The 9,477-nt window shown below is 32.8% G+C and overlaps 1 protein-coding gene across 1 annotated transcript in view; it reads left to right on the forward strand.

Moving 5' to 3' along the window:
• Positions 1–9,477, forward strand: part of LOC132169296 (ankyrin repeat-containing protein ITN1-like) — an 11,093-nt gene that overhangs the window by 514 nt on the left and 1,102 nt on the right. The window lies entirely within an intron of this gene.

Raw genomic sequence — 9,477 nt, forward strand, 5'->3', positions numbered from 1 at the left:
GATGTGGGATAATCCCAACAATCTCCCTCTCACACATCGAGCCCTAGGTCGGAGCAGAGACAATCTGTTTCTCCCGTGGACTGTTGAGCCAAGACTTGTTGGTTGAACCTAGGCTGTGATATCAGTGCTCAAGAGGTGAGGCTTTCCTGCACACTTATAAATTGACCACCAGCTCCATCAACAACTGATGTGGGATAACCCTAACAATCTCACCCCCACACATCGAGCCTTAGGTCGGAGCAAAGACAACCTATTTCTCCCATGGACTGTTGGGCTGAGACTTGTTGCTTGAACTTAATCTCTGATACCAATGTTGGTGGTTTTGGGCCTTTCTCAACCTCGAAAGCTAGCTCAAGAGGTGAAGTTTTTCTTTATACTTATAAAGTAACCACCAGTCTCTTCCACAACCGATGTGAGATAACCCAACAATTTCCCTCTCACACATTGGACCTAGGTCGGAGTAGAGACAACCTGTTTCTCCCAAAGACTGTTGGGCCGAGACTTATTTGTTGAACCTGAGCTTTAATACCAATGTTGGCAGTCTTGGGCCTCTCTTAACTTTAAAAGCTAGCTCAAGAGGTGAGCTTTTCTCTTACACCTATAAACTGACCATCAGACTATTCTACAACCGATGTGAGATAACCCCAACAAAACTAAATCCTTACATTCACAAATTATGAAGTGTACTAATTTATAGCACGAGTATAATACGATCATCTTTTTTTAAAAAAAAAAAAAAAAAAAATCATCCACGTGTGATGCTCATCATTGTCATGCCCCAAAGTCCAAAGCAGCACATAACACCTACTTAGACCCGATTTTACACTTACTTAAAAAGGTTAATAACTTTTTTGGTACTTGGGTTTTAATGTTTTTATTTTTTTCTCCCATAAGTTTTAAAAAAGACAAATCTAATACCTCAGATTTTAGAAAAGATCGAATCACCACCTCCATTAATTTTCGTCCATCCCTTTGGCCTTAGGAGTGGCCAAACCACCCCCAGACCGGCCTTGGGGGTGGCTTAGCCACCCCTAAAGTCAAACTGGGGGTGGCCGATCACCCCCTACTGTTAATTGGGATGGGTGAAAATTAACAGAGGTGGTGATTCGGTATTTTCCAAAATCTGAGGTACTAAATTTATCTTTTTTAAAACCTAAGAGGAAAAATATAAAAACTTTAAAACACAAGTACCAAAAAAATTAACCCTATTTAAAATATCTCCTTCTTCCAACTCTTTTCACCTAAGAACGAATTGTCCATACCACCAAATCATTTGTAAACATCAATTAAAGCTAGATAACAACCCAAGAATAATTAATAATAAAACACACTTCCTCATTAAAATACTTTGGAGCTGTAAAAGACAATATAAATTCCCAATTCCTCTATAAGATTATTTCCCCAACACCATAAACTGGGTCCAATATATTTAGAATGTATAAACTCCAAGTCTCAAATTCCAACAAAACAAATAACAAACACCATGACATACTTATATATTGAATTCACTCCAACATTCAGCTACAGAGTATCTCAACCTTTTAATAAGAAAAGAAAAAGGAAAACAATTCCTAATAGGAAAAGTAAAAACCCAATTCTTATTGAAAAAAGAAAATTAAAACACATATGCATAATTAAAACCACCTGCTCTGCTTAATCTGAAAAATTTAAAAGAAACAAGGATTACCTAACGCCCAGTAAGTAGCATAGATAATGGGGTTAGAGGAATTGAAAGTTTAAACAAAATAATGTTTCATAGTCCAAAATACTCATGTGAGTAAATAAAATTCCCATAAAAGAATATTTTTGCAATAATTTATCCAACGTCACATGATAAGGTAATCATGCACCCTTATGCCACGAAGACATCAGTTAATCACAAACCAACGATATATTTACAAAAATGCTCACAGTTTTAGCTAATTTCCATGTAAAATTCCATAAAAAAAAATATTGATAAATTCTCATTAAACTTTGATATATAATGCCCAAAATTTCAAAACAAAATTAAGTGGGAGCCTTGATAGTTGTTCGAATAATGGTTGACTGTAAGAGAAAAGTGAGCTTTGAACCCAGTGTTTCATAATTCTCTTTTCCATTCTTCATTTTTGGGAGAGTGACGTCATGGCCTTATGTTGAATAGGAAATTTTGGTCAGAATCGAGTTGGTTTACATGGTCCAAAATGGTCAAAACTACCCATGTTCTTTTCTTTTAAAGTCAACCACTATTCAAAGATTGTGAATGTACTGATTCGATCACCCACGTCCAATAAATAGAAAAAGAAATATTTGGAGGTTGTGAATGTAAAAGAAATGTGACGGAGGAATTTTTGTCTGTGTTCTCTTCAAGCAAGTTATGACCCACTACTCAACTGAAAATGTAGAGAAAAAGTGTTCAAATAAATGTTTTAAATGTCAAGGCTAGCTTATATATGGCCGGTTGGCGGACTTATAAAGTGACAGATTTTGTTAATTTACTAAACGGGAATTAATTTTAAGAAAAAAAAAACTGTTATTTTGTCATGTCTTGAGAATCTATAAATTATTTTTTATACCACAATGAGTGATTTGTAATTTAGGCTAAGTACATGGACCTATAAATTATTTTTTATACCACATGAAGTGATTTGTAATTTAGGCCAACACACACATAAACCCGACGTTTCAATATGACAAATTCCTGATGAATGGAGAAGAAAACCTTAGGCAGCTGTTGTTTAGTGTCCACTCGTCCGGCCCATATTGCTTGACCTTGAACTCGAATGGGATGGGTAGTGTGGATTATTTACCAGACGTGCCGTCGTGCGTCGTTGATAAGTAGGTATTGAACCTTGTAGAATCACAGTAAGTGTAATTAATCTTAGCACAAACATCCAACGTCACGAATGGCACCAAAGAATGCTCAACAACTCAATGATATGTCTATAAAGTATATATGTCACCCAATAAACGAACTAGCCATAACTTAATGCACCTCCATTCATTATATTTTTTTTCACCATATGTATGCATGTAGTATTCCATTTTCTATTAGTTTATTTATTTATTATTATTATTATTATTTTTTAAGTACAACCTTCATTTAAAATGTTAGATGTCTCTAAATTCCAATGAATTTTGTCACTCAAAGTTCAATAAATAAAAATTTATCCAAAAATTTCCTATAAATTAGATTGTGACAAAAAATTTCAATTCAATCTCTAAAAGTTCCAAATGTTCTTCTATAACATGCTCAAATCACACGAAAGTTTGAATTAGAATAATTCCTATAATCAAAGTTGTAACAAATTTATATATATATATATATATATATATATATATATATATATATATATATATATAATCAATGGCAAATTACAAATTTCTTCTCGTGCCTAAGGATAACTTAAATTTGAATGAAATAATTTTTTTTTTTTTTTTTCTAATGAGGCATTCCGTCTCCATTAATCGGCTTAGCCTTCTAAGAGCTTTGCGATATATAAAACATTGTTTGCTCATCTAAGAATCCATAAGTACAATAGTTTTTGTTTTTGTTTTTGTTTTTGTTTGTTTGTTTTTTTTTTTAAGAATAATTCATGATCACTTATATTAATCAATCAAGAAGAAATGGCAATTGGATGATATGTGCAAACACACACGCACATCCGAAGGTTTAAAATGACAAATACCTGATGATGTGGAGGAATAACCATTGCGTGATGTCGAACCAGCCGAAAGAGTTGTGTTTGGTTGCCACTGGGATTGGTAGTGTGGATTATTTACCAGACGTGCCGTCGTGTGTCAACGATTAGTAGGCATTGAACCTTGTAGAATCACAGTAAGTGTAATTAATCTTAGCACAAGCATCCAACATCACGAATGGCACCAAAGAATGCTCAACAACTCAATTATATGTCTATAAAGTATATATGTCACCCAATAAACGAACTAGCCATAACTTAATGCACCTCCATTCATTATATTTTTTTTTTTTTCACTATATGTATGCATGTAGTATTCCATTTTTTTTTTAACTACAACCTTCATTTGTCCTTTATATGTGAAAAACACGTTTTTTTTTTTTTTTAGGTAGTATGTTCTTCTATAACATACTCAAATCACACAGACACTTTCAAAAACATAATTAGAAAAATTACTATATATATAATCTAATTTGTAAAAAAATTATATAAAAAAAAAAATCAATGGCGAAGTACAAATTTTCCTCTCGTGCCTAAGGATAACTTCAATTTAAAATGAAATAGTTTTTTTTTTTTTTTTTTTTAACATGAAATTCCGTCTCCATTAATTGCCCAAGCCTATTAGGAGGTTTGCGATATATAAGAGCTTGTTGGAGATTGCGTTTGAAAAATAGAGCTTTTAAGTCAAAAAAAGCTTTTGAGCAAAAGCTTCATTTTTAAGCTTTTGCCAAAAGTGTTTTTTGGCCATTTTTAGGCTTTTTTGACCATTAAAAGCGCTTTTTTATTTTTTTACCAAACGCATACTTTTTTTCTTCAAACGAACTTTTTAAGTGTTAAAAGCACTTTAGACCCCTCAAACACAATCTCATACAGGCCCTAAAACATTGTTTGCCATCCAACAGTCCATAAGTTCAATTAATAGTTAGTGACGAACAAACGCCCCCACACATTAATATTATGAATGGCACTAGAGAACGCATGCTCTAGAAGTCAACTGTTTCTATATGTCTAAAAGCCCTAAAACACCTTAAATCTCATAACATGAAAATTTTCTAATTGGATGCATGATATATGCGAACGCACACATATGAAGTTTCAAATTAAATGACAAATACCTGATGATGTGGAGGAAGAACTACTTGTCGAGCCTGATATGCTTGAGTTCGGAAGGGGATGATAGAACAAGCCCACCACAAACGCAGTAACCACTGGACGTATTCCAATGAATACAAAATTATATAAAAATTTACTACAAATTTTTTAATTCAATTTCTAAAAGTTTCATATGTCCCCTTCACATGTGAAAAAACAAATGTTTTTTTTTTGGTATGTTCTTCTATAAGATGCTAAAATCACACATAACACTTTCAAATCTCAAATACTTAATTAGAAGAATTCCTAGACTCCAATTTCAAAAAAATTTATATATATAAAAAAAAAAATCAATGGCGAATTACAAATTCTCTTCTCGTGCCTAAGGATAACTTAAATTTAAAAGAAACATATATTTTTTATTTTTTTTTTCTAAAGTAAAATCCCGTCTCCATTAATCGGCGTAGCCTTCTGGGAGCTTAATTTGTTACGCACAAACGCCCAACATTAGAAATGGCACCAGAGAATGCATGCTCTAAAAGTCAACAGTTTCTATATGTCTGAAAACCATACGTAAAACACCTTAATTCACATAACATGAAAATTTTCTAATTCGATGATCGATATATGCATACACACACATCCGCAGGTTTAAAATGACAAATACCTGATGATATCGAGGGAAAGCTACTTGTTGGTGGGAACATGCCCCCATGGCGATTATGCACCTGAAGTCTCTCCGAGTGTCGTCGATTAGTAGGCATTTTCCCTTGTAGAATCACAAAAAGTCAACTACAACCTTCATTTAAAAAGTTAGATGTCTCTAAATTCCAATGAACTTCGTCACTAAATGTTCATATATATATAATTCTTCTCGTGCTTAACGAGTTTGTTTTTTTGACTTGAAGACGGAATTTAAAACTCAACCATCTCAATCAACGGAAATTAAGCATTTGGAATTGCCGTCTGGCTATGCTCGATCGGATGAATAAAGAAACTAGAAAAGGGCTCCTATTGTGAACGCAGTACCACCAAGCAGCCAATCCCAATTCCTAAACCCCAAACATGGACACCAAATTACCCATATTCCAAGCATTTTCCCATCAAACCTCCCTTCCAACAACTTTCCAATAAAATGTTTGGTCGTGGAACGGAAGGCAAGGGACATAGTCAATGTTGGGTTAAACTACCGTCTATATGTTAATCAAATTAATAAACCAAGCAACAAGCAGAAGAAAATATCTATCCAATATCTAAAGATTTCATCATGTGAACTGCCTCACCGTGCAATACATAAAGTTTTCTCTAAATTCTAATTAAAGATAAACCTTGGACAGTTTTCAACATACAATTTTACCCCCAAATAACCCAAAAATCCACCATTTTGTTTTCTTCTATTTCACGGTTTCCAAAAAGAATATGATTTTTATTAGAAATGAAAGCAATTTCAAGTCATTAAGTCAAAGTAATATCCAATGCAAATGCGTTTTGATAATATAATTGGTCAAAGCAATGTAAAATTGAAAGAAGGAACAATGGATGCCAGGAATTTGTTCGATATCCAGAGTGCTTCATATTGAAAAATGTATCCATCTTGCTAATTATAATCACTATATATACATGTATTGATCAGATCGATGATATTAATAGTGGATGGTAATGATAGAGAAGACACATGAAAGAGTATGAGACTAACAAATACCTGCAGTTCTATATGCTTGGATACGAGATCGATAAGACTCCCTCTGGTTCAATACGAGATCGACGAATGAGCTGGTAATTAAAACTTCAAAATTTGGTCAACTGCGTACCAACTTTTACATTACGTGTTTAAAGTAAAAACTTGGTCAACTGCGTACCAACTGTACCAGCTTTGGAACAGTTGGCCAAAAAACTTTTTGCAATTAGCAGCGAAAGTCAGCTATCATTCTGGAAAAGTAGCTTAAATTCGTGTTAGTTTGCCTCCAATCCAATTTTCTTTAACAGCATACGTATAGACAACATTGCCCAAGTAGCTGCTTTTATGACATTAATCATAATTTGACGACAATTTTACTCAAAACAACAGATCTTTAGATGGTATATATATACTCCCTAAACTATGACAACTTCGGATAATTAAGATCATATATTTTCTATTTGATATTTGTTAATTTATTGCAATACTTAACTATATATTTCCTTTATAGAGACACTTAATTACGATCTGGAGGGTAGTGTGTTTTTTTTTTAAAAAAAATTTATTTTACTTTTTTATTTTTTATAGTTTGGTGGAAGCTAGCAATATTTCTTACTAAATTCAAATGCATATACCTTTCTATTCTTTTTTTTGTTCCATTAGTTATTTGAGAATAGGCTAGTCATGAAATTAGCATGACATCTAATTACATAAAAAGAAATCCTAAATTTCAAGCCGTTAATCTCATTATGCTTTGATATTTGATCTTGAAATTAATTATTGCAAATAAATTAGTACGTGAGACTATGATCACATAAAATTCATTACGTTATTTTTCTTTTCTGTTTTATAAAACTTTCAATAGCATCGCTTGTTATGGTTCTTGTTAAAATATTGTATAGATCTCAATATTTCTTTTTATAAAATGATCTTTGAAATAGATTCGTTTCCTAATCTTAGGTCACAAATGGATCTATAACAATGCTTTGATGAGGACATATGCCCATCAATTAGTTGAAGAGCTCTGGAAAGTGTTTCATATAGTGCCACAAAAACTTTTCTCATCAGAACTAGTTCATGATCATATGACCTTACTCTCACGTCACGTTATAGAGAGGAGGATTTTGTCAAGATAATACCTCTATTGTTGTTGTTTGGACTTGCTGTACTCTTCGTCTCTATAGCAGGGGATGGTAGCAGCATTCAGTGCAACTTGCTTTTTGGTATATTACTCCGACACAGCATGGGCTCCTATTGTTATAACTACTTTGGCTACTTTGCCAATAGCTCTCTTTGTTACGGGACATTTTCGAATTTGGCCGGGTTGATACAATCCACTCAAGATATTGGTCAAGTATTCTTTTTGGGCCACATAGACGTAAACCTTTCTAGTGGAAGTCAAACAAAATATGATATATATTTTCTATTTTCCTTCGTAAATCCAGAGTATTGTTAATTGTAGTCAAACTTTCGTTTAGTAAGTGCTTCCACTTGTCTAGTGTGACTGTAGTCAAGCATAATTTTTACAATATATTTCACTCATGGGTGAGTCTCCCTTACGAATTGTATCATGTCATGTGAGATTTTTCTTGGCTTTCTAGTCATGCGACAAACTATCAAAGCAATGTGGGCCTCAAAAACTTGCTAATGAGCATTTTGTGGAAGATTGTTGTGGGGCGCTTTTAACCCATGTAATGTACCATCATTGCATCTCTATTTATTCTCCTTCAAAGTTGATGTGACTTTTAAAATTACTGTTGGATCAAATAATAGTGATCAATCCAAAATTTAATGATAGTTTTTAAAAGCCACATCAAATTTAAGAGGATAAAATGAGAATAAAAGAATAGTATACAGTTGAGTTGAGTATCAGTTAAATCGGTGACGATAGATGTATTTTTCACTTACCGGATCGAAAAAGTTGATGTGTCTTTTTATTGTGATTTGTGTTAGGAGTAGTTTAGTTTGATTTTTTTTTTTAAAAAAAAAAGATTCTTTCATCCCATCATTAAATAAAATAAAAAAGGAAAAAATGCAAAAATTTGTCTTTGTAGTGTACCTAATTTACAATTAACCCTCTGTGGTATCAAAATGAACTTAAAGATTCATGAGATATGCCAAAAAAATAATTTAGTCGCTACAATCAACTTTAGTCCACTAATGCGATAAGTGTGAGATTGACTTAAATGCGACAAGTGTCACAATTTTATTAATTCTAACATTTCACGTTATCAAAATCTGATATGTCATGGAACATAACTTGACTGTAGGGATACTATTATTTTTTTGACATACCCCAAGGACCTTTGAGTTCATTTTGATACTGCAATGAGCTAATTACAAATCAGGTAAACCATAAATGACTGATTTTGCATTTTTTCAAAAGAAAAAAATAAACAAAAAAAACAAAAATACTCTTCCCTCGAAGGAGTCAAAATCTCTGTGCTCTTGTTGCTGCATGTATAGACATATGCGACTAATGGAAACGAAATCTAATATAATTCTAAGGGAAAATTACTGTTTAAGTCAGCGGAATCTGTTCATTCCTGAAGTTCAAAATTGATCGAATCGATTCTTAAAATTTAATAAACAAATCAATAATAGACGGATAATATTTTCTGAAAAAATATAAGATAAATCTCAGAATCAACGAGTTAAATAACACCTCAAGCTTTATTTTTATTTTTTTTAGCTTAAGCATCATAACAACAGAATAACAAACTTACCTAACTGATGATGCTGACTAGATTAACACGTGCATTCAAGTAAGCTAACATAATTAATTTGTTAGTAATTTTGTTAATCTGCTGTTAAATCACAAGTTCTTCCTTGTACTCTTATTCTATTTTGGGACTGAAGCCGTTAAAAAAGCAAACAAATCGACACAAGTTGCTTGCAAGTCAAGGTCTGAAAGCAAGAAGCACTATCGCGAAAGCAAAAAGCAAAACGCGAAGGCTACAAAAAGCAGGAGGAAGACAAAAGTGACAGCTCACAAAAGAAAATAATCGATCAATGGCAACAATCATT

This window comes from Corylus avellana, chromosome ca2 (assembly GCF_901000735.1).
Source record: "Corylus avellana chromosome ca2, CavTom2PMs-1.0".
NCBI lineage: Eukaryota > Viridiplantae > Streptophyta > Magnoliopsida > Fagales > Betulaceae > Corylus > Corylus avellana.